The 26153-nt window shown below is 38.6% G+C and overlaps 1 protein-coding gene across 6 annotated transcripts in view; it reads left to right on the top strand.

The window, feature by feature from the left end:
- Positions 1 to 26153, top strand: part of DCX (doublecortin) — a 398761-nt gene that overhangs the window by 86905 nt on the left and 285703 nt on the right. For 5 of the 6 annotated variants that reach the window (XM_061409497.1, XM_061409496.1, XM_061409502.1 and 2 more), the window contains exon 3: positions 16896 to 16967. The exons of the other annotated variant lie outside the window; for it this stretch is intronic. The gene's annotated coding sequence lies outside the window, so the exon portion shown is untranslated. The remainder of the gene's footprint in view (positions 1 to 16895; positions 16968 to 26153) is intronic. 6 annotated transcript variants of the gene reach the window in all.

Raw genomic sequence — 26153 nt, 5'->3', positions numbered from 1 at the left:
GAAATGCAAATCAAAACCACAATGAGGTACCATCTCACACTGGTCAGAATGGCTGCGATCCAAAAGTCTACAAACAATGCTGGAGAGGGTGTGGAGAAAAGGGAACCCTCTTACACTGTTGGTGGAAATGCAAACTAGTATAGTCACTATGGAGAACAGTGAGGAGATTCCTTAAAAAGCTGGAAATAGAACTGCCATATGGACCCAGCAATCCCACTGCTGGGCATACACACCAAGGAAACCAGAATTGAAAGAGACACATGTACCCCAATGTTCATTGCAGCACTGTTTATAATAGCCAGGACATGAAAGCAACCTAGATGTCCATCAGCAGACAAATGGATAAGAAAGCAGTGGTACATATACACAATGGAGTATTACTCAGCCATTAAAAAGAATGCATTTGAATCAGTTCTCATGAGGTGGATGAAACTAGAGCCTGTTATACAGATTGAAGTATGTCAGAACGAAAAATACCAATACAGTATACTAACACATATATATGGAATTTAGAAAGATGGTAATGATGACCCTATATGTGAGACAGCAAAAGAGACACAGATGTATAGAACAATCTTTTGGACTCTGTGTGAGAAGGCAAGGGTGGGATGATTTGAGAGAATAACATTGAAACGTGTATATTATATGTGAAACAGATCACTAGTCCGGGTTCGATGCATGAGACAAGGTGCTCAGGGCTGGTTGTGCTGGGATGACCCTGAGGGATGGGATGGAGAGGGAGGTGGGAGGGGGTGTTTAGGATAGGCAAAACATGTACACTCATGGCTGATTCATGTCAATGTATGGCAAAACCCACTACAATATAATAATTAGCCTCCAATTAAAATAAATAAATTATTTAAAAAAAGGAAAGAGGGAAGCCTATGACAAACCTTACGGTATTGGGTTTGAATTAGAGGTATCATCAGTGTTATTTCATGGTTTTTGAAAGATAGATTGATAGATACCGAAATATGGATGTATGTATGTGTATATGAATACATACATATATATCTCAGTTTTGTCCAGTTAGAGTTAATAGAAATACATGTAACTCTAGTACTAATGAGCACACCCAATGCCCAAATCTTGATTGCTAAACATGATTCTACAATAAATAACAAGGACTCCTTAAAGAAGATGCTGATTCCAATTCTAGGGAACGTAAAAATATAAAATGATTCTGGAACACCTTGTGGTATTTGAAAGTAAAGAAGTTCTCCAAAAAATCATGGGGAAAAAGTTGCAGACAGGATGCTTTTATGTAACCACAGTACAATTATCAATCAATGATATATTATTATTTCAATGCAGACCTTATTCGATATTCACCATTTGTTCCAGTAAGATGGTCCTTTGTAAAATTGTGCAAGAGCATCCTGTCTGCAACTTACTGTGAAACATTTCAGGGAAAAATCAGAGACAGAAAAATCAAAGTGTTTTAAATGTTAACATTTGGTAAATCTATAAGAGAATTATTTAACTAGTTTTGAAACATTTTGTAATATTAAAATTATTTCATAATTAAAAGTTTAAAATTTTTTCATTCAGAGGGTCTTCTACTATTAGAGTAAAATAAACTATTAATATTTATTATAATTACTAGTACATTTTTTCCTTAGTATTGCTATCATGTTTTATGTTTTCTATTTGTCATTTTTCTTTGCTTCCTTTTACCTGTGTTGATGATTTGATCTGTACTTTTATTTTTCTTCTTGTACTTTCAAAGGTGAATATGCTCTTTCTGTGGATTTGGTTGGTTCTCAACACAGACATTTATAATCCTTTTATAAAAATCAAAATCTAAATTTCATTAGAATCTGTATATTCCTTTATTTTAGACAATAACTTTGCAACTTTACAATTACTTTCCTGTTGTATCTCAATTTTATATCTCCAAAAATTTTAGTTCTAAATAATCATAAAAATTATTTTGACCTTATGTATCCACAGTTATTTATCTTTAAGTGTAAACTTTACTGGGTTTATACTTAAAGCTAAATATAGACTGGTTCCAAATATGGAAAGGAGTACATCAAGGCTACATATTGTCACCCTGCTTATTTAACTTATATGCGGAGTACATCATGAGAAACGCTGCGCTGGATGAAGCATAAGCTGGAATCAAGATTGCTGGAAGAAATATCAATAACCTCAGATATGCAGATGACACCACCCTTATGGCAGAAAGCAAAGAGGAACTAAAGAGCCTCTTGATGAAAGTGAAAGAGGAGAGTGAAAAAGTTGGCTTAAAGCTCAACATTCAGAAAACTAAGATCATGGCATCCGGTCCCATCACTTCATGGCAAATAGATGGGGAAACAGTGGAAACAGTGACAGACTTTATTTTTGGGGGCTCCAAAATCACTGAAGGTGGTGATTGCAGCCGTGAAATTAAAAGACTCTTACTCCTTGGAAGAAGAACTATGACCAACCTAGACAGCACATTAAAAAGCAGAGACATTACTTTGCCAAAAAAGGTCCATCTAGTCAAAGCTATGGTTTTTGCAGTAGTCAAGTATGGATGTGACAGTTGGACTGTGAAGAAGGCTGAGCACCGAAGAACTGATGCTTTTGAAGTGTGGTGTTGAAGACTCTTGAAAGTCCCTTGGACTGCAAGGAGATCCAACCAGACCATCCTAAAGGAAATCAGTCCTGGGTGTTCTTTGAAAGGAATAATGCTAAAGCTGAAATCTCCAATACTGCGGCCACCTGTTGCGAAGAGCTGACTTATTTGAAAAGACCCTGATGCTGGGAAAGATTGAAGGCTGGAGGAGAACGGGACGACAGAGGATGAGAGGGTTGGATGACATCATTGACTCAATGGACATGTGTTTGAGTAAACTCCAGGAGTTGGTGATGGACAGGGAGGCCTGGCATGCTACAGTCCATGGGTTCGCAAAGAGTCAGACACGACTGAGTAACTATGAAGAGGAAAAGTTAAAATTTTACATAACCTCCTTCTTCTTCTGCCTCTAACTCAGCTTGCCCCCTTGTTAAGTCTAAATCACGTAGGTCACGTAGGTCATGTAGTCTCAGAAAGTGGGAGCTTGCAATACTAGGAACTGGAGTTTATCTCACTAACCCTTGTCCTGCTCTTTGCAATCGCCCAGCCCCTGCAAACCTGCTTAATCATGCCTGTCCAGGCCAGACATCCCCCTTCCCATCTTGACTGCTGTTCCCTCGCATGAGAAACCCCTTAGTTTAAACCAGCCTATTAACAGCTAGTGTTGCCCACTATAGACTGTCTTTAAAAACTCTGTAATCCCTTTGTTCAGGGCTCAGAGCTTGGAGGGCTAACTCCTCTGGGCCCTCCGGCATAATAAACCTGAATTCTCCAACTCTCCGAGTGTGGTGCTTGGTTTCTTGAGTACTGGTTTCTGCAACAACTGAACTGAACTGAATGTACTGGGTTTTTTGTTTGTTTGTTTTGCTATTTTCTTCTTTATGTAAACTTTTGGGATATTTTTTTAATCCTTTTTTAAATTCTTCATGTTCAGAAATGTCACTCCAATGCATTTTATACATGTCTTTGTTTACCTGGTTTAGCACTTCTCTCTCCATTTGAAGACTAGTATCTTTTATCACTTGGGAGGAATTATCTTCTATTATTGATTTATTTACTTGCTCTTCTCTATACTTTCTGTTCTTATAGGATTCCTGCTACATGGATGTTGAACTTCTGGATCTAATCTCCATGTCTATTGTTGCTTTATCAAAATTTCTATTTCTTTTTCATTTTGCATTTTTGTGAGAATCTTTTGGTTTAATGTATTAACACACATTTTTTTTTCTTTTCTGCTGTTGCATAATGCTACTACAGATAACCATTTTATTCCTTATTTTTATTCCTTTTTATTTATGTAGTTTCCAGGACTTATCATTTGTTTTGTTTTATGCCAGCATTTTCCTTGTTTATGGGTTTGATAACTTTCCTTATTCTTTTGAGAATATTAGTTATAGTTATTTTAAAATATTTTTCATTTGCTATTATTTATTCTATTACTTCCATGTTAACTTTTCTGTTTATTAATTTTGTTTTCTTACATGATAACTGTTGTTCAAATATTAATCAGTGTTTTTTGCTTGTGTCCTTAACTTTGTTTTTGAGATCCCTTAGCAGCTCATCTATAGATGTTGTTTTGTAAAGCAAACCTTCCTTTGATAATTATGGGGAAGAATCATAATATGCTCTAGATGGAGTGTGCCAGTAGTTTATATTTTAGGTGTGGCAGCTGACTACAGGTGCTCTGAGCAAAAGACAGCAGTAAAATTTTTACCCACACTAGAGCATTATGTAAGCATTGACCCCCCGAGGCACATTTATCCAAAATGCTCTGAATACAGCTCTTCATTAATTATGTTGAAATTCCCAAAGCCTCCTTCTTGCTTTTTGTATCACTGATGCTGGTCTTGAAGGTCTCAAAACCACTCTTGTTTACACAGTGGTCTTCACAGATATTTTGGACTGTGATTTATTCTAGTTTTGTTTTTTTAACTATAGTGGGTATGATTCACAATCTAAAAACTCCTACTTGCTGGAACTACCACATTTTTAATTTCATATATATCAACTACCTACTTCTCTCAACCCTATACTCCCTTGGTAATTATAATGTGTGTGTGAGAGAAAGAGACAGAGACAGAGAGAAGAGAAGAGTATTATGATTATGATTCTGAGTCTCAGATATGGTCATAATATCTCATCAGTATCAACACTTAGCAGCTGCCTCCATATCCTAGAAATGTCACTATATATAATCAGGATCAAAATCAGGGTTTCCTAATTTGCCTATTTGTAAAACCTATAGCCAGAAGTTTATTTAACTTATATGCAGAATACATCATGCGAAATGCCAGGCTGGATAAGTCACAAACTGGGATCAAGATTGCTGGGAGAAATATCAACAACCTCAGATATGCAGATAATACAACTTTCATGACAGAAATGAAGAGGAACTAAAGAGCCTCTTGATGAGGGTGAAAAGCTGGCTTAAAACTCACACATATTTTGGACTGTGGTTTATTCTAGTTTTGTTTTTTTAACTCAAAAAACTAAGATCATGGCATCTAGTCCCATCACTTCATGGCAAACAGAAGGGGAAAAAGTTGAGGCAGTAACAGACTTTATTTTCTTAGGCTCCAAAATCACTGCAGTGATTGCAGTCATGAAATTAAATTGCAGCCATAGTGACTGAAGCCATGAAATTAAAAGACACTTGCTCCTTGGATGGAAAGCTATACAAACCTAGACAGTGTATTAAAAGCAGAGACATTACTTTGCCAACAAAGGTCTGTATAGTCAAAGCTATGGTTTTTCAAGTCATCATGTCCAGATGTGAGAGTTGGACCATAAATAAAGCTGAGCACTGAAGAATTGATGCTTTTGAACTGTGGTGTTGGAGAAGACTTTTGAGAGTCCCTTGGACTGCAAGGAGATCCAACCAGTCCATCCTAAAGGAGATCAGTCCTGGGTGTTCATTGGAAGGACTGATGCTGAAGCTGAAACTCAATACTTTGGCCACCTGATGCAAAGAGCTTACTCATTTGAAAAGACCCTGATGATGACCCTGGTTGAAGGCAGGAAGAGAAGGGGATGACAGAGGATGAGATGCTTGGATGACATCACTGTCTTGATGGACTTGAGTTTGAGCAAGCTCTGGGAGTTGGTGATGGACAGGGAAGCCTGGCGTGATGCAGTCCATTGGGTTGCAAAGAGTTGGACACAACTGAGCAACTGAACTGAACTGAACTTCATAGCAGTGGTTCAAGGGTGGGGTTACTGATAAGATTAGGGCCTGTGCAGGACCTGCCCTCCTTTAATCTCAGTTCAGTTTAATCTCCTTTAATCTGGTCTTGGGTAATTGCTTGATGAGCTCTTCTGGTTCCTTTAATCTGGCCTCAAATGTTCTTCTCTGGAATGAGAATACTGGCATCTTCCATTTGTTAGGTTTTAGTTCTGTACAGAACTCAAACATTTTATGTGTTCCCTGTGAGGTGGAACCAAGACCCTGCCCCAAGGCTGCAATATTGTTTCTTGGCTGATCCTCCCTTTTGTCTCCATCTTCTCCCTTCCCTGATTAGCAGCTGTTTGAACCATGAATTTACAGATGTTCAAGCTGGTTTTAGAAAGGGCAGAGGAACCAGAGATCAAATTGCCAACATCCGCTGGATCATCAAAAAAGCAAGAGAGTTCCAGAAAAACATCTATTTCTGCTTAATTGACTATGCCAAAGCCTTTGACTGTGTGGATCACAATAAACTGTGGAAAATTCTGAAAGACATGGGAATACCAGACCACCTGACCTACCTCTGAAGAAACCTATATGCCAGTCAGGAAGCAACAGTTAGAACTGGACATGGAACAACAGACTGGTTCCAAATAGGAAAAGGAGTACGCAAGGCTGTATTTTGTCACCCTGCTTATTGAACTTCTATGCAGAGTACATCATGAGAAACACTGGGCTGGAAGAAGCACAAGCTGGAATCAAGATTGCCAGGAGAAATGTGAATAACCTCAGATATGCAGATGACACCACCCTTATGGCAGAAAGTGAAGAGGAACTAAAAAGCCTCTTGAAGAAAGTGAAAGAGGAGAGTGAAAAAGTTTGCTTAAAGCTCAACATTCAGAAAACTAACATCATGCCATCTGGTCCCATCACTTCATGGGAATTAGATGGAGAAACAGTGGAAACAGTGTCAGACTTTATTTTTGGGGGCTCCAAAATCACTGCAGATGGTGACTGCAGCCATGAAATTAAAAGACACTTAGTCCTTGCAAGGAAAGTTATGACCAACCTAGATAGCATATTGAAAAGCAGAGGTATGACTTTGCCAACAAAGGTCCATCTAGTCAAGGCTATGGTTTTTCCAGTGGTCATGTATGGGTGTGAGAGTTGGACTGTAAAGAAAGCTGAGCACCGAAGAATTGATGCTTTTGAACTGTGGTGTTGGAGAAGACTCTTGAGAGTCCCTTGGACTGCAGGGGGATCCAACCAGTCCATCCTAAAGGAGATCAGTCCTGGGTGTTCATTGGAAGGACTGATGCTGAAGCTGAAACTCCAATACTTTGGCCACCTCATGCGAAGAGTTGACTTATTGGAAAAGACCCTCATGCTGGGAGGGATTGGGGCAGGAGGACAAGGGGATGACAGATGAGATGGCTGGATGACATCACTGACTTGATGGACATGAGTTTGAGCGAACTCTGGGAGTTGGTGATGGACAGGGAGGCCTGGTGTGCTGTGATGCATGGGGTTGCAAAGAGTCGGACATAACTTAGTGACTGAACTGAAGATGCTCACCATCATATATATATGTGTTTGTATATATATATGAATTTTATTTAGCCATGAAAATGAATAAACTACTGATACATTCTTACACATGGATAGATCTTGAAAACATTGTGCCAAATGAAGGAAGCCACACACAAAATATCATATATATAATTTTATTGATATGAAATGTCCTGAGTAGGCAAAGTAGATTAGTAGTTGCTTAGGGCTGGGAGGAGTTTTTAAAGAGAATGGGGAGTGACTGCTAATGAGAATGGAGTTTCTTTCAGGGTAGTTAAAATTATTTTGAAATTACCTAGTGATAGTGGCTATAAATTCATTGAATATACCAAAAAACACTGAAATATACACTTTAAAAGGTGAACTTTATGGTATGTGAATTCTATCTCAAAATTGGTTAAAAATTATGCTGTTTATTAAAGCTTGTACTCCTGTATAATAATTCATTTTTCACATTTTTTTAAATTTTATTTTATTTTTAAACTTTACATATTTGTATTAGTTTTGCCAAATATCAAAATGAATCCATCACAGGTATACATGTGCTCCCCATCCTGAATCCTCCTCCCTCCTTCCTCCCCATACCATCCCTCTGGGTCGTCCCAGTGCACTAGCCCCAAGCATCCAGTATCGTGCATTGAACCTGGACTGGCATCTCGTTTCATACATGATATTTTACATGTTTCAATGCCATTCTCCCAAATCTTCCCACCCTCTCCCTCTCCCACAGAGTCCATAAGACTGTTCCATACATCAGCGTCACTTTTGCTGTCTCGTACACAGGGTTATTGTTATCATCTTTCTAAATTCCATATATATGTGTTAGTATACTGTATTGGTGTTTTTCCTTCTGGCTTACTTCACTCTGTATAATAGGCTCCAGTTTCATCCACCTCATTAGAACTGATTCAAATGTATTCTTTTTAATGGCTGAGTAATACTCCATTGTGTATATGTACCACTGCTTTCTTATCCATTCATCTGCTGATGGACATCTAGGTTGCTTCCATGTCCTGGCTATTATAAACAGTGCTGCGATGAACATTGGGGTACACGTGTCTCTTTCCCTTCTGGTTTCCTCAGTGTGTATACCCAGCAGTGGGATTGCTGGGTCATAAGGCATTTCTATTTCCAGTTTTTTAAGGAATCTCCACACTGTTCTCCATAGTGGCTGTACTAGTTTGCATTCCCACCAACAGTGTAAGAGGGTTCCCTTTCCTCCACACCCTCTCCAACATTTATTATTTGTAGACTTTTGGATCGCAGCCATTCTGACTGGTGTGAAATGGTACTTCACAGTGGTTTTGATTTGCATTTCTCTGATAATGAGTGATGTTGAGCATCTTTTCATGTGTTTGTTAGCCATCTGTATGTCTTCTTTGGAGAAATGTCTATTTAGTTCTTTGGCCCATTTTTTGATTGGGTCATTTATTTTTCTGGAGTTGAGCTGTAGGAGTTGCTTGTATATTTTGAGATTAGTTGTTTGTCAGTTGCTTCATTTGCTATTATTTTCTCCCATTCTGAAGGCTGTCTTTTCACCTTGCTGATAGTTTCCTTTGATGTGCAGAAGCTTTTAAGGTTAATTAGGTCCCATTTGTTTATTTTTGCTTTTATTTCCGATATTCTGGGAGGTGGGTCATAGAGGATCCTGCTGTGATGTATGTCGGAGAGTGTTTTGCCTATGTTCTCCTCTAGGGGTTTTATAGTTTCTGGTCTTATGTTTAGATCTTTAATCCATTTTGAGTTTATTTTTGTTTATGGTGTTAGAAAGTGTTCTAGTTTCATTCTTTTACAAGTGGTTGACCAGTTTTCCCAGCACCACTTGTTAAAGAGATTGTCTTTAATCCATTGTATATTCTTGCCTCCTTTGTCAAAGATAAGGTGTCCATATGTGCGTGGATTTATCTCTGGGCTTTCTATTTTGTTCCATTGATCTATATTTCTGTCTTTGTGCCAGTACCATACTGTCTTGATAACTGTGGCTTTGTAGTAGAGCCTGCAGTCAGGTAGGTTGATTCCTCCAGTTCCATTCTTCTTTCTCAAGATCGCTTTGGCTATTCGAGGCTTTTTGTATTTCCATACAAATTGTGAAATTATTTGTTCTAGCTCTGTGAAGAATACTGTTGGTAGCTTGATAGGGATTGCGTTGAATCTATAGATTGCTTTGGGTAGTATACTCATTTTCACTATATTGATTCTTCCAATCCATGAACATGGTATATTTCTCCATTTATTAGTGTCCTCTTTGATTTCTTTCACCAGTGTTTTATAGTTTTCTATATATAGGTCTTTAGTTTCTTTAGGTAGATATATTCCTAAGTATTTTATTATTTCCGTTGCAATGGTGAATGGAATTGTTTCCTTAATTTCTCTGTTTTCTCATTATTAGTGTATAGGAATGCAAGGGATTTATGTGTGTTGATTTTATATCCTGCAACTTTACTATAGTCATTGATTAGTTCTAGTAATTTTCTGGTGGAGTCTTTAGGGTTTTCTATGTAGAGGATCATGTCATCTGCAAATAGTGAGAGTTTTACTTCTTCTTTTCCAATTTGGATTCCTTTTATTTCTTTTTCTGCTCTGATTGCTATGGCCAAAACTTCCAAAACTATGTTGAATAGTAATGGTGAAAGTGGGCACCCTTGTCGTGTTCCTGACTTTAGAGGAAATGCTTTCAATTTTTCACCATTGAGGATAATGTTTGCTGTGGGTTTGTCATATATGGCTTTTATTATGTTGAGGTATGTTCTTCTATTCCTGCTTTCTGGAGAGTTTTTATCATAAATGGGTGTTGAATTTTGTGCAAGGCTTTCTCTGCATCTATTGAGATAATCATATGGTTTTTATTTTTCAATTTGTTAATGTGGTGTATTACATTGATTGATTTGCGGATATTGAAGAATCCTTGCATCCCTGGGATAAAGCCCACTTGGTCATGGTGTATGATCTTTTTAATGTGTTGCTGGATTCTGTTTGCTAGAATTTTGTTAAGGATTTTTGCATCTATGTTCATCAGTGATATTGGCCTGTAGTTATCTTTTTTTGTGGCATCTTTGTCAGGTTTTGGTATTAGGGTGATGGTGGCCTCATAGAATGAGTTTGGAAGTCTACCTTCCTCTGCAATTTTCTGGAAGAGTTTGAGTAGGATAGGTGTTAGCTCTTCTCTAAATTTTTGGTAGAATTCAGCTGTGAAGCCATCTGGACCTGGGCTTTTGTTTGCTGGAAGATTTTTGATTACAGTTTCAATTTCCGTGCTTGTGATGGGTCTGTTAAGATTTTCTCTTTCTTCCTGGTCGAGTTTTGGTAAGTTGTACTTTTCTAAGAATTTGTGCATTTCTTCGACATTGTCCATTTTATTGGCATATAATTGTTGATAGTAGTCTCTTATGATCCTTTGTATTTCTGTGTTGTCTGTTGTGATCTCTCCATTTTCATTTCTAATTTTATTGATTTGATTTTTCTCCCTTTGTTTCTTGATGAGTCTGGCTAATGGTTTGTCAATTTTATTTATCCTTTCAAAGAACCAGCTTTTGGTTTTGTTGATTTTTGCTATGGTCTCTTTTGTTTCTTTTGCATTTATTTCTGCTCTAATTTTTAAGATTTCTTTCCTTCTACTAACCCTGGGGTTCTTCATTTCTTCCTTTTCTAGTTGCTTTAGGTGTAGAGTTAGGTTATTTATTTGACTTTTTTCTTGTTTCTTGAGGTATGCCTGTATTACTATGAACTTTCCCCTTAGGACTGCTTTTACAGTGTCCCACAGGTTTTGGGTTGTTGTGTTTTCATTTTCATTCGTTTCTATGCAAATTTTGATTTCTTTTTTGATTTCTTCTGTGATTTGTTGGTTATTCAGCAGCGTGTTGTTGAGCCTCCATATGTTGGAATTTTTAATAGTTTTTCTCCTGTAGTTGAGATCTAATCTTACTGCATTGTGGTCAGAAAAGATGCTTGGAATGATTTCTATTTTTTTGAATTTACCAAGGCTAGCTTTATGGCCCAGGATGTGATCTATCCTGGAGAAGGTTCCATGTGCGCTTGAGAAAAAGGTGAAATTCATTGTTTTGGGATGAAATGTCCTATAGATACCAATTAGGTCTAACTGGTCTATTGTATCATTTAACGTTTGTGTTTCCTTGTTAATTTTCTGTTTAGTTGATCTATCCATAGGTGTGAGTGGGGTATTAAAGTCTCCCACTATTATTGTGTTATTGTTAATTTCTCCTTTCATACTTGTTAGCATTTGTCTTACATATTGTGGTGCTCCCGTGTTGGGTGCATATATATTTATAATTGTTATATCTTCTTCTTGGATTGATCCTTTGATCATTATGTAGTGACCTTCTTTGTCAATCTTCACAGCCTTTGTTTTAAAGTCTATTTTATCTGATATGAGTATTGCTACTCCTGCTTTCTTTTGGTCCCTATTTGCATGGAAAATCTTTTTCCAGCCCTTCACTTTCAGTCTGTATGTGTCCCCTGTTTTGAGGTGGGTCTCTTGTAGACAACATATGTAGGGGTCTTGTTTTTGTATCCATTCAGCCAGTCTTTGTCTTTTGGTTGGGGCATTCAACCCATTTACGTTTAAGGTAATTACTGATAAGTATGATCCCGTTGCCATTTACTTTATTGTTTTGGGTTCGAACTTATACACCGTTTTTGTGTTTCCTGTCTAGAGAATATCCTTTAGTATTTGTTGGAGAGCTGGTTTGGTGGTGCAGAATTCTCTCAGCTTTTGCTTGTCTGAAAAGCTTTTGATTTCTCCTTCATACTTGAATGAGATCCTTGCTGGGTACAATAATCTGGGCTGTAGGTTATTTTCTTTCATCATTTTAAGTATGTCTTGCCATTCCCTCCTGGCTTGAAGAGTTTCTATTGAAAGATCAGCTGTTATCCTTATGGGAATTCCCTTGTGTGTTATTTGTTGTTTTTCCCTTGCTGCTTTTAATATTTGTTCTTTGTGTTTGATCTTTGTTAATTTGATTAATATGTGTCTTGGGGTGTTTCACCTTGGGTTTATCCTGTTTGGGACTCTCTGGGTTTCTTGGACTTGGGTGATTATTTCCTTCCCCATTTTAGGGAAGTTTTCAACGATTATCTCCTCAAGTATTTTCTCATGGTCTTTCTTTTTGTCTTCTTCTTCTGGGACCCCTATGAGTCGAATGTTGTAGCGTTTAATATTGTCCTGGAGGTCTCTGAGATTGTCCTCATTTCTTTTAATTCGTTTTTCTTTTATCCTCTCTGATTCATTTATTTCTACCATTCTATCTTCTAATTCACTAATCCTATCTTCTGCCTCTGTTATTCTACTATTTGTTGCCTCCAGGGTGTTTTTAATTTCATTTATTGCATTATTCATTTTATATTGACTCTCTTTTATTTTTTCTAGGTCCTTGTTAAACCTTTCTTGCATCTTCTCAATTCTTGTCTCCAGGCTGTTTATCTGTGATTCCATTTTGATTTCAAGATTTTGGATCAATTTCACTATCATTATTCAGAATTCTTTATCAGGTAGATTCCCTATCTCTTCCTCTTTTGTTTGGTTTGGTGGGCTTTTATCCTGTTCCTTTATCTGCTGGGTATTCCTCTGTCTCTTCATCTTGTTTAAATTGCTGAGTTTGGGGTGTCCTTTCTATATTCTGGCAGTTTGTGGAGTTCTCTTTATTGTGGCTTTTCCTCGCTGTGTGTGGGTTTGTACAGGTGGCTTGTCAAGGTTTCCTGGTTAGGGAAGCTTGTGTCGGTGTTCTGGTGGGTGTCCAGTAATGAGTTATGAGATGTCTATGGTTTTGGGGTGACTTTGGGCAGCTTGTATCTTGAAGCTCAGGGCTGTGCTCCTTTGTTGCTGGAGAATTTGCTTGGTATGTCTTGCCCTGGAACTTGTTAGCCCTTGTGTGGTGCTTAGTTTCAGTGTCGGTTTGGAGGCGTTTGATGAGCTCCTGTCAATTAATGTTCCTTGGAGTCAGGAGTTCCCTGGAGTCAGGGTTTGGACTTAAGCCTCCTGCTTCCAGTTATCGGTCTTATTTTTACAGTAATTTCAAAACTTCTCCTTCTATACAGCACCATTGATAAAACATCTATGTTAAAGATGAAAAGTTTCTCTACTGTGAGGGTCAATCAGAGAGGTTCACAGCGTTACATGGAGAAGAGAAGTGGGAGGAGGGAGTTAGAGGTGACCCAATTGAGATGAGGTGGAATCAATAGTGGAGAGAGTGGGGTAGCCAGTAGTCACTTCCTTATGTGCATTCCACAACTGGACCACTCAGAGATGTTCACGGAGTTATACAGAAAAGAGAAGAAGGAGGAAGGAGACAGAGGTGGCCAGAGGGATAAAAGGGGGGAATGAAAAGGAGGGAGACAGATCCAGCCAGTAATCAGTTCCCTAAGTGTTCTCCACCATCTGGAACACACATAAACTCACAGAGTTGGGTAGAGTAGAGAGGGGTTAGGGAGGAGACACAGGCGACCTGGTGGAGAAAAAGGAGAGTCCAAAGGGAGAGAGAGCAGTCAAGCCAGTAATCTCGCTCCGTTGTGAAAAATGGGTCCTGAACATTGGGTTCTTAAAGGTACAAAATTGGTAACAAATACATAAAAGCAAAAATTAAAAATCTAGAGTAGAGTTTGGAATTTCAAAAATACGATGTTAAAGAAAAGAAGAAGGAAAAGAAAGAGAGAAAAAACGAACAAAGAAAAACAAACAAGGTCGCGAAAATTATAAAGAAAATACAGGTACAAAATTGATAACTAATACCAAAAAGTGAAAATTAAAAATCTAGAGTAGAGTTTGGAATTTCAAAAATACAATGTTAAAAAAAAGGAAGAAGAAACATAAAGAGAGAAAACAAACAAACAAAAACAATGTCACAAAAATTATAAAGAAAATACAGGTACAAATTTGATATCAAATACCAAAAAGCATAAATTAAAAATCTAGAGTAGAGTTTGGAATTTCAGATATACAATGTTATATAAAAGAAGAGAATGAAACAGAAAAAAAAAATCACAGAAATTATAAAAAAAAAAAAAAACAACTGTAGGTACAAAATTGATAACATATACCAAAAAGCTAAAATTAAAAAACTAGAGTAGAGTTTGGAATTTCAAAAATACAATGTTAAAGAAAAGAAGAAGGAAAAAAAAAAACAAGGTCAAAAAATTATAAAATATATGTATATGAAGTTTGCTGAAGAAGAAAAAAATAGGGTCTTTTTTTTTCTGCAAAATAATAGGTTATAAAAGTGAAAATTAAAGGAAAAATAGAGGACTTAAAAAATTTTTTTAATTAAAAAAAAAAAGAATGATGGTAAAAATAGTAAAAATACATCTAGGACTTTCTCTGGTTTTGTTGTATGGTGGGTTCAGTTCATTTTTGGCTAGTTCCTTGGTCCGACTTATATTTCTCAAGATCTATAGGCCCCTTCCTATGTAGTCCGTAGTAACCACAGGGTTTAATCTATTGCCTGTAGCTTCCAAGGCGTTTCCCTCTGTTATAACTTCTTCTGTTTGCTGGTCTCTTCAGTGTCTGGCTTCCGCCCTGACACAAAGGGGACGGTGGGGGAAACTTTTTTTTTTTTTTTTAGGCTCACTTGTTCAGTCGCGCTGTGGGGAGGGAGGGAGGGATGCTGCAAACAAATAACACTGGCGTGCGCTCGCAGTGCCTCAGCCACACTGGGTCTGCCCCCACTCACGGCGCGTGTAGCCTCCCTGCCCACACTGCTCGGGCTCTAGGTTGTTCCGCCGAGAACAATCCGAGGCCGGCCCTGGGCTGCATGTACCTCCCAGGTCCAAGCCGCACACGTTCAGGCACTCGGGTAGTCCTCAGAGGCACAGACTCTGTTGGGCCTGCATTTTGTGCTCTTCCCAGGTCCGAGCAGCTCAGGTGATGAGGTGTTTGGCGAACGCCAATGCTGCGACTTATCGCCTCCCCGCCACTCAGTTATCTGGGTGTAAAACCGGCGCACCTTCTCAGGCAGATGTTGACCGTCCAGACCCCCAAGAAGTTTTAGTTAGCAAAGAAGCCTGCTTACAGTTTTATAGATAATGTCTCTCTGGGGCTGCGATTGTCCCCTTCCGGCTCTGGCTGCCTGTTACCGGAGGGGGAAGGTCTGCAGCCGGCTATCTGTGTTCAGTCCTTTGTTCCGTGCGCGGGCCTGGCGGTGTCTTAGGTTGGGGCTGGCTATTCGTGTGGTAGATATCCCACAGTCTGGTTTGCTAGCCCAAATTATTTCACTCAGATAGCGCTCAGGGTATTCAGGCCAGATTCTTACTCTGAGTGATGCAGCCCGTGCCGCGCCTCCCTGCCCAGCCCCCGCTTGCTAATGGCGTGTGCAGGCGTCTGCGCTGCTTCTCCGCTGGGGGAGTTACCGTAGGGCTCGCAATCTGCGAGTTTTAATTGTTTATTTTTTCTCCCTGTTATGTTGCCCTCTGTGCTTCCAAAGCTCGGCACAGATTAGGCAGTGAGAAGGTTTCCTGGTGTTTAGAAACTTCTCTCTTTTTAAGACTCCCTTCCCGGGACAGAACTCCGTCCCTCCCTCTTTTGTCTCTTTTTTTTTGTCTTTTATATTTTTTCCTACCTCCTTTCGAAGAGTTGGGTTGCTTTTCTGGGTGCCTGATGTCCTCTGCCAGCATTCAGAAGTTGTTTTCTGGAATTTACTCGACATTTAAATGCTCTTTTGATGAATTTGTGGGGGAGAAAGTGTTCTCCCCATCCTACTCCTCCGCCATCTTGGCTCCTCCTCCCATTTTTCACATTTTTAATGTTTTGTTTTTAAAGACCATGTGCACCAACACACTAACAAAATAGTAATATAAAATTAGTTTCTTTTTTAAAGTGAAATACGATAGTTGGTTCATAGTTTTTCAAAACTCTTCTGATATAAAAATGATTCTATTATTGTTTAAAATGATTCTGTTATTAGTTAATGTTGTGTAGTCAATTACACTAGAAAACTAATCAAGTTCCCCATTTCTCTATTGCTTTTTTGTAGTACTTTTCTATTACACTGCACTCTGTTGATTGATATCCTTATCTCTCTCTCTCTCCAACTAGGCTGTGAGCTCCTGTAGGAGATGGATCCACTCTTACTGTTTTCATATCCTTAAGTCCTAGCTCAGCGCCTGAAGCATTATCACCTCAGTCTGACTCTTTGCGACCCCAGGGCTTCCCTGTCCATCACCAACTCCCAGAACTTGCTCAAACTCATGTCCATTGAGTCAGTGACGCCATCCAACCATCTCATCCTCTGTCATCCTCTTCTCCTCCTGCCTTCCTTCAATCTTTCCCAGCATCAGGGTCTTTTCCAGTGAGTCACTTTTTTGCATCAGGTGGCCAAAGTATTGGAGTTTCAGCTTCAGAATCAGTCCTTCCAATGAATATTCTGGACCGATTTCCTTTAGGATGGACTAGCTTAATCTCCTTGCAGTCTAAGGGACTCTCTGGAGTCTTCTCCAACACCACAGTTCAAAGGCATCAATTCTTTTGAAGCATTATAGCCACTTATTAAGTACCTGTTGAATGACTGAATGAATAGATGATTAATTACCAGCTCTATCTCAAACAGCCAGTGAAAATTTACAAATTTATCAGTTCTTTTTTTTGTTTTTCAGGAATAGCAATCATTAATACTTCCTGATTCATACGAGTTCTTTCAGTCATCCAAAAGTCATAGCAACATAAAGGTAGGCAAATTCTACAGAAAACAGTTAATTGTAATATACACATGACTGCCTAAATGTCTATTTGGCAAAACTAATACAATATTGTAAAGTTTAAAAATAAAATAAAATTTAAAAAAATTAAAAAACAAAAACAACAACAACAAAAAATTGCAACTAGGAAATATTAGTCCTCTTAGTATCTGAAAGTAAAAGTTCCCTTTCTTCTTTTTCAAAATACATACTTCATCTCATGCAAAGTGTTAAGCTGTTAAAATTTCTGAATGAACAAGCTGAGAGAGAGAAAGAGTCGTACTATGAGAATGATAAGAAACACTGCATCCTACCGGTATTCTAATTTTAAACTATGGTGTTTTAGTTTCAGGCTAGACTTCCTGGTTCTTTTTAATATAATTAATGGCAAGCTCTGGTACATGCTTTAAATGGGCTTACAATCTAGTTAACTGAGGAGAATTCCTTTATTCGGTATTTAATGAGTACCTACTGTGTGCTAGGGCTTTCCAAGTGGCTAGTGGTAAAGAATCTGCCTGCAATGCAGGAGATGCAGGTTCAGTCCCTCAGTCTGGAAGATCCCCTGAAAAAGAAAATGGCAACTCACTCCAGTATTCTTGCCTGGGAAATTTCATGGACAGAGGAGCCTGGCGGGCTACAGTCCAAGGGGTCACAAAGAGTCGGACACCAGTGAGCGACTAAACAACAACAATAACTGCATCCTAGACTCTGTTCTAGTACCTAGGGAAATAATAGTGAGCAGAAATAGCCAAAAAGTCTCTGCCTCACAGAGAAGCTCTCATACCCAGCTATATCTCATGGTTTGCCCTCTTCACCTAACTCACACTAAAATCGTTTTCTACCTTTCTAGCCAGCCTGCTTCCTAGTAGGGCCCTGAATATTAATTCCTTTAGTGATTAAGAATTAGTAATAGAATTTCCCTTTTGAGAAAAGACCCCATTTTCCCTTGATGATACAAACATAAAATTGGATAAGTTGTCAACTAAATACTAAGGAGTATTTGTTTTAGGAAACTTTTATTTCTCCATTATCCCCTCTCTCCTAAGAAATATGGTTTATCCGTATTCCACACAGATTGTGAACTCTGCTATTGTTCTGGTGGGATGGACTGACAGCTATAACCTTGGAATCATTTCATAAAAATTCGTGACATGGAGCTTCTGGTTGTTCTTGTGGCCGCTCTCCTAATTGCAATGGAGTGGGCATAAATGAAGATAATGAAGGAATACCGTACCATCTTCACTGTCCCTTCTAGTCCAACATCTAAAATTAGAGATAAAATAATGGAATATGTGGGAAATGTAGTGCAGGTACTGCAAGTTGGTTAGCATGTCAGGTAAAACACACACACACACATGCACACAACCATCTTTTATGGTCAAAGTGAGACTATGACCCTGTTGTCACTAATTATAAGGAACTGAGGAGTTTTCTTATTTGCAATAGTTTATTCCTAAAATTTTCATACATACAGAAAAGGTGAAAGAATTTTACAGTGAACATCCATATTCTCAGCATCTATATTCTATAATTAACACATTATTTAACTTGCTTTATCATACATTCCTCTATCCACCCATCAATCTAGAGCTTAGGGTTTAAAGTATTTTGCCCAGGTTTACTCAAGGAATTAGATACACAAATAGGTCTTCTGATTGTTAGATCCTTACCCTGTACTTTGCCTTGAATTTAATCTCTTTAATTTGTCAAATTGAATTTAGTTTTCAAATACTGATAGCTCTGTAAAGACTAATCTTTTCTACTAAGCTTTTGCCTAATTAAAGGGGATTAACTTGAGTAGAGGACTTCAATGATTTATTTATTTAAACATTCTTGTAATTGCTCAGTATGTGTTCAGAAACTCAGATAAAATGTGAATTTCATTCATCTTAATAATAAGATATGCTTATAATAATAATTCTATTAAATGTCATTTCTAATCCCCCAATTCTCTTGATTTAAACCAGGGAGATTCTATTGCTGCCCACATCTTTTTGTGGACTGTACATGTTAAATTAATTATAAGATTTAAAACATGATTATCTCTATTCATATTTGAATTGATCTTTGTCCTTTTCACCCTTTCAATTTTCTTTTGTAGAGTCAGTTCTTATTCACCTCAGTGACATCATTGAGTGTGAGAGGGGTAACAGAAATGATTAAACATGGAAGAATTTCTAAAAAATTATCAGCTTCACATCCTAAAATATACTTATTTTTAACACATGAAATTTAAAATTTATGTATAAAAATAGTCAAGAAAATTAGATGGACTTAGAGCCTCTCTTCTTCTCTTAAATAATTAGCATGACTTTAAAAAAAGTAAAACAAATGAGCAAATGGACTGAGTCAAGACTTTTCCCAGGAGAATTTAGACCTTTAATTGTGGGGTACTTTTTTTGTTATTGTTCCCTGTTGTAATGAAACCATAATATCTCTATAGCAGAGCTAAGTGTTCGGTTGCATCAGAAAAATAATAAAAAGTCATCTCACTCAAAAGGTCTCAGAACTTTCCAAAGTGCTCCTTGAGAGCAAGAACTGCATTTTATTCTCTACTGTATACTCAGCACTTAGCACATGCTGGATATAGTGGGCACCTGCGTACTTGTGAGTGCTAAGTCGCTTCAGTTGTGTCCCACTCTGTGTGACCTTATGGACTGTAACCCGCCAGGCTGCCCTGTCCTTGGGATTCTCCAGGCAAGAATACAGGAGTGGGTAGCCATTTCCTCCTCCAGGGGATCTTCCCAACAGAGAGACAGAACCCTTTTCTCTTACCTCTCCTGCATTGGCAGGCAGTTTCTTTACCGCTAGCACAACAGAGTACTGACTATATCCGGAAGCCACAGATATAGTGGGTACTTAGTAAATAGTCTTTGAATATATTTCAATAAAATTCATGTTTTTGCATGCGGAGCAAATTCAGCCACAGTGACTATAGCTCTAGATTAGGAGTCTGGAAACTATGGCGCATGGGTTACATCTAGCCCAGCACTTGTTTCTATAAATAAAGTTTGATTGTAATTACCTATGGCTGCTTTCATACTACAATAGCAGAGTTGAATTGTTGTAAAACAGACTATAGCCTGTGAAGCCTAAGATACTTATTGTCTGTCCCTTCACAGAAAGTGTTTTCCAAATCTGTTAAAGGGAGTACGTTTAGGCAAAACTAAAGGGAGACATTCAGTTCAGTTCAGATCAGTCATTCAGTTGTGTCCGACTCTTTGTGACCCCATGAACTGCAGCACACCAGGCCTCCCGGTCCATCACCAGCTCCTGGAGTTCACCCAAACTCATGTCCATCGAGTCGGTGATGCCATCCAGCCATCTCATTCTCTGTCATCCCCTTCTCCTCCTGCCCCCAATCCCTCCCAGCATCAGAGTCTTTTCCAATGAGTCAACTCTTTGCATGAGTGGCCAAAGTATTGGAGTTTCAGCTTTAGCATCAGTCCTTCCAAAGAACACCCAGGACTGACCTCCTTTAGAATGGACTGGTTGGATCTCCTTGCAGTCCAAGGGACTCTCAAGAGTCTTCTCCAACACCACAGTTCAAAAGCATCAATTCTTTGGTGCTCAGCTTTCTTCACAGTCCAACTTTCACATCCATACATGACCACTGGAAAAACCATAGCCTTGACTAGATGGACCTTTGTTGGCAAAGTAATGTCTCTGCTTTTTAATATGCTATCTAGGTTGGTCATATCTTTCCTTCCAAGGAGTAAGCATCTTTTAATTTCATGGCTGCAATCACCATCTGCAGTGATTTTGGAGCCCCCAAAAATAAAGTCTGACACTGTTTCCCCATCTATTTCCCATGAAGTGATGGGACCAGATGCCATGATCTTCGTTTTCTGAATGTTGAGCTATAAGCCAACTTTTCACTCTCCTCTTTCACTTTCATCAAGAGGCTTTTTAGTTCCTCTTCACTTTCTGCCATAAGGGTGGTGTCATCTGCATATCTGTGGTAATTGATATTTCTTCCGGCAATCTTGATTCCAGCTTGTGCTTCTTCCAGCCCAGCGTTTCTCATGATGTACTCTGCATATAAGTTCAATAAGCAGGGTGACAATATACAGCCTTGATGTACTCCTTTTTCTATTTGGAACCAGTCTGTTGTTCATGTCCAGTTCTAACTGTTGCTTTCTGACCTACATACAGGTTTCTCAAGAGGCAGGTCAGGTGGTCTGGTATTCCCATCTCTTCCAGAATTTTCCACAGTTTATTGTGAACCACACAGTCAGAGAGAAATGCAAATCAAAACTGCAGTGAGTTGCAACTACACATCTTCTAGGATGCCTATAATTTTTTTAATGGAAATAAGTTTTGGCCAGAATGTTGAGAAATTGAAACCTTAGTACTTTACTAGTAGGAATGTGAAATGGCACAAGTGCTATGGAAAATTGTTTGGTGGTGGAGCCTCTAACAGTTTCACATAGAATTACCATGTATTCCAGTAATTTCACTCCTAGATACATACTCAAAGGAATTGAAAGGAGGGACTCAAACAGATAATTATATTCCAGTGTTCACTGCTGCATTATTTACAATAACCAAAAGTTTTAAACAATCCAAATGTCCATCAACAGATGGATGAGTAAACAAAAGATGGTATATATATACAATAGAGCATTATTTGATCATAAAAAGAAACGAAGTTCTGATACATGCTACAACATGGATGAACCTTAGAAACATGCTAAGTGAAAGTCAAATACAAAAGAACAAATGTGTGCTACCACTTACATGAAATATCTAGGTCAGGGGCATTCATAGAAACAAGGTAGATTAAAGGTTATAGTGACTGGGGAAAGGAGGAATGGGGAGTTATTGCTTAATGGTTATGAATTTTCTTTTAGGGGTTATTAAAAAGTTTTGAAAATAGTGATAGTTGGATAACATGTGAACATATCAATAATTAATGACATTACATTGTACAATTAGAATGGCAAATTTTATTATATATATAATTTTTTAAAACCTTAGTATAATATACCAATAAACATTGAATTTTACATTTTAAATAGGTTTGAATTATATGATACTGAATTATATTTAAATAAGGCTATTACAAAATACTAAAGCATAAGAGGAATAATCAGTGAGCTCCTAGAAACTGAGATAAGTCTCAGATTACTCAAATCACATGATTTAGTAAATCAACTCAATATTTACTGTAAGAAACTAGAGAAGAGAGATACATTAATTATATTAATATAAATTATCTGTTAATACACTGCAGTATATTAATACACTCAGGATAGGATGCCAGCAGGCTGAACCACACCAGGGTTATGCAATCTTCACATGTCCTGTTTCTCTCGTTCACATTAGCCTTCCCCACTGATAGTGTGGTTAGGAGAACCAGAGATGAAGTTTGAGCAAAGGGGCTTTGTGGATGAAAGAAGCCTGAAGCCAATTATACATATATACTTTATAGGAGAGTTGTACAGGCAACCTGAAGCATTCTATAACCCAATGAGCAATTGGGATTTTAATTTTTCATTTTCTGGCCAGAGGATACATGGGTCCAGAATACATGACACTTGTGGGTGGCTGATTTAGGTCCTCATGAATACTGCATGCCTCGTATATTTAGTGTACCATGAATATTTAGTGAACCCCTCAGGGGCCTGATGTATAGTTCTTGTATCATGGATATTAGGTGCCCCCTGTACCTCAAGAATATTTAGTGCCTACCGGGTTTTTTTGTCCCTTCTGATTTATGTTCTGCACACATATGTCGAAAATGTCTCATGGGTTACTAATCTGTCTCTGCTTAACAAATGTATGAATTGTATCTCTCCCACTTATTTTCTTGTTTCCTATGGCAAACTTGAATATTCTCAGTCAGTATAGCAAATGTATATTACAATTAATTTGCAACATTGCCATTTTACAAATGAGGAAATTGCAAAGAGTGCTAAGCAATTGTAGGTCTTGCCAAAGTCACAGGTAGGGTCAGGATTCAAATTCTGGCAGCTTGACTCCAGTTGAGTTCAGTCGCTCAGTCGTGTCTGACTCTTTGCAACCCCATGAACTGTATCACGCAAGGCCTCCCTGTCCATTACCAACTCCCAGAGACCACCCAAACCCATGTCCATTGAGTCAGTGATGCCATCCAACCATCTCATCCTCAGTCGTCCCCTTTTCCTCCTGCCCTCAATCTTTCCCAGCATCTGGGTCTTTTTAGATGAGTCAACTCTTAGCATCAGGTGGCCAAAGTATTGGAGTTTTCAGCTTCAACATCAATCCTTCCAATGAACACCCAGGACTGATCTTTAGGATGGACTGGTTGGATCTCCTTGCAGTCCAAGGGATTCTCAAGAGTCTTCTCCAACACCACAGTTCAAAAGCATCAATTCTTTGGTGCTCAGCTTTCTTTATAGTCCAACTCTCACATCCATACATGACTACTGGGAATACCATAGCCTTGACTAGATGGACCTTTGTTGACAAAGTAATGTCTCTGCTTTTTAATATGCTGTGTAGGTTGGTCATAAATTTCCTTCCAAGGAGTAAGCGTCTTTTAATTTCATGGCTGCAATCACTATCTGCAGTGATTTTGGAGCCCCCCAAAATAAAGTCTGACACTGTTTCCACTGTTTACCCATCTATTTCCCATGAAGTGATAGGACTAGATGCCATGATCTTAGTTGTCTGAATGTTGAGCTTTAAGCCAACTTTTTCACTCTCCTCTTTCACTTTCATCAAGAGGCTTTTTAGTTCCTCTTCACTTTCTGCCATAAGGGTGGTATCATCTGCATATCTGGGGTTGTTGATATTTCTCCCGGCAATCTTGATTCCAGCTTGTGCTTCTTCCAGCCCAACGTTTCTCATGATGTACCCTGCATATAAGTTTAATAAGCTGGGTGACAATATACAGCCTTGACGTACTCCTTTCCCGATTTAGAACCAGTCTGTTGTTCCATGTCCAGTTCTAACTTGCTTCCTGACCTGCATACAGGTTTCTCAAGAGGCAAGTCAAGTGGTCTGGAATTCCCATCTCTTCCAGAATTTTCCACAGTTTATTGTGATCCACACGGTCAAAGGCTTTGGTATAGTCAATAAAGCAGAAATAGATGTTTTTCTGGAACTCTCTTGCTTTTTCGGTGATCCAGCACATGTTGGCAATTTGATCTCTGGTTCCTCTGCCTTTTCTAAAACCAGCTTGAACATCTGGAAGCTTATGTTTTACGTATTGCTGAAGCCTGGCTTGGAGAATTTTGAGCATTTCTTTACTAGTGTGTGAGATGAGTGCAACTGTACAGTAGTGTGAGCATTTATTAGCATTGCCTTTCTTTGGGATTGGAATGAAAACTGACCTTTTCCCATCCTGTGGCCACTGATGAGTTTTCCAAATTTGCTGACATATTGAGTGCAGCACTTTCACAGCATCATCTTTGAGGATTTGAAATAGCTCAACTGGAGTTCCATCACCTCCATAGTGATGCTTGACTCCAGAGCTCATGCTATACTTTATTGCCTCTGAGAATCAGTGTGAGGAAAAGTACTATAAGAGTATAAGGTGGATATCTAAGAGTAGTTCTAAGTTCTATGGAAGCTCATTGGGGCTTTATAGAAAGACTTTATGAAAATATTTTCTGACATGACCTGGGAAAACTAAAAGGATAATTGCATGAGTTCTCAGTCGTGTTCAACTCTTTGTGACCCCATGGACTGTAGCTCACCAGACTTCTCTGTCCATGGAATTTCCAGGCAGGAATACTGGAGTGGGTTTCCATTTCCTCCTCCATGGGATCTTCCTGACCCAGGGATGGAACTCGCATCTACTGAATCTCCTGCATTGGCAGACAGATTCTTTACCACTGAGCCAACTGGGTAATTACAGCCAGAAATAAGAGCAGAAGTGTTAGGTTATTTATCATTTAAAACACTTTAGCATAGAAAATATGATACTGTGCTTCTGCATTACTTGAAGTTACAACCCAGGTTTGAGTAGTATTCTACTTGTCACCCAAGTTTATGTGACCAATACACAATGAGGCCAAACAAACTGAAATGTCAGAGTTTGGAGCAGAAAAAGGTTTATTGCAAGGGCTGTGCAAGGAGAATGGGCACCTGTGCTCAAAAAGACCTCCAGCTCCCTGATGGTTTTGGGGGAAGAGTTTTTATAAGCCTGAAGTTACCATCTTCCACTTGGCTGAGGGCCCTTAGTTCCTGTAGAAGGACTCAGAGATATGTACCAGATTGTTATGCATTAATCTATTCCTTGACAAGGAACAAGGACCCTTATCCATTGCTGCACTATTGTTTATTGGCTCTCTTTCCTTTATTCTGCATTTCCTCACTCCTGTTAGTAACTGAATCTGCCCTTTGGAACTCAGTGAAGGTCTAGAATGCTGAAAGCATTTTTCCAACAAACAAAAATGGAGGCTATGGAAAGGCTCTTGTACCCTAGAGGGCTCCACAGGATCCTGCTTGGTTTCATACTTAGGAGTTCACATTCCAGAGAGCCAACCATTATTTTAATTAGGAGGCATCTATCCATAAAGTGGCTACTACAGGGGTTTTCTTTATTTATAGCTACATTATCTATAGCAATATCATGTACTTTAATCACATTGTGAACATTGGAAACTGGTTTTTATTGGTGGAATTTGTGGACTGTTAATTAGCATAATGAACTTTAGAAATGAGTTTTCACTGTTGACATTAAAGGTGTTCAGAATATGTGGTTGGCTAAAATATTTTGGATACACACCTCAGTCTTATATGAGTAGGGCAAAAAAAAAAAAAAAAAGTCCAGAGAAGGCTGTTTCCTTTACCATTAGGAGTTATTGTTGTTAATCACCATGTCCAACTCTTTGCGACCCCATGAACTGTAGCCCACCAGGCTCCTCTGTTCCTGGGATTTCCCAGGCAAGAACTGGAATGGGTTGCCATTTCCTTCTCTAGGGGATCTTCTTGACCTAGATGAAACCGATGTCTCCTGCATTGCAGGCAGATTCTTTACCACTGAGCCACCCGGAAGCCCACCATTAGCAATCCCAATACTCAGAACTAAATCAGGTCCAGTGTCCAGCCTTTGGTTTTGAGAATTTCTAGTTACCTAATACAGATTATCAGTTCAGTTCGATTTAGTCGCTCAGTCGTGTTCGACTCTTTGCGACCCCATGAATCGCAGCACGCCAGGCCTCCCTGTCCATCACCAACTCCCGG

This window comes from Bos javanicus, chromosome X, assembly GCF_032452875.1.
Source record: "Bos javanicus breed banteng chromosome X, ARS-OSU_banteng_1.0, whole genome shotgun sequence".
Taxonomy (NCBI): Eukaryota; Metazoa; Chordata; class Mammalia; order Artiodactyla; family Bovidae; genus Bos; species Bos javanicus.
Note: the sequence above shows the minus strand (reverse complement) of the source record. Positions and strands in the feature narration are given on the sequence as shown.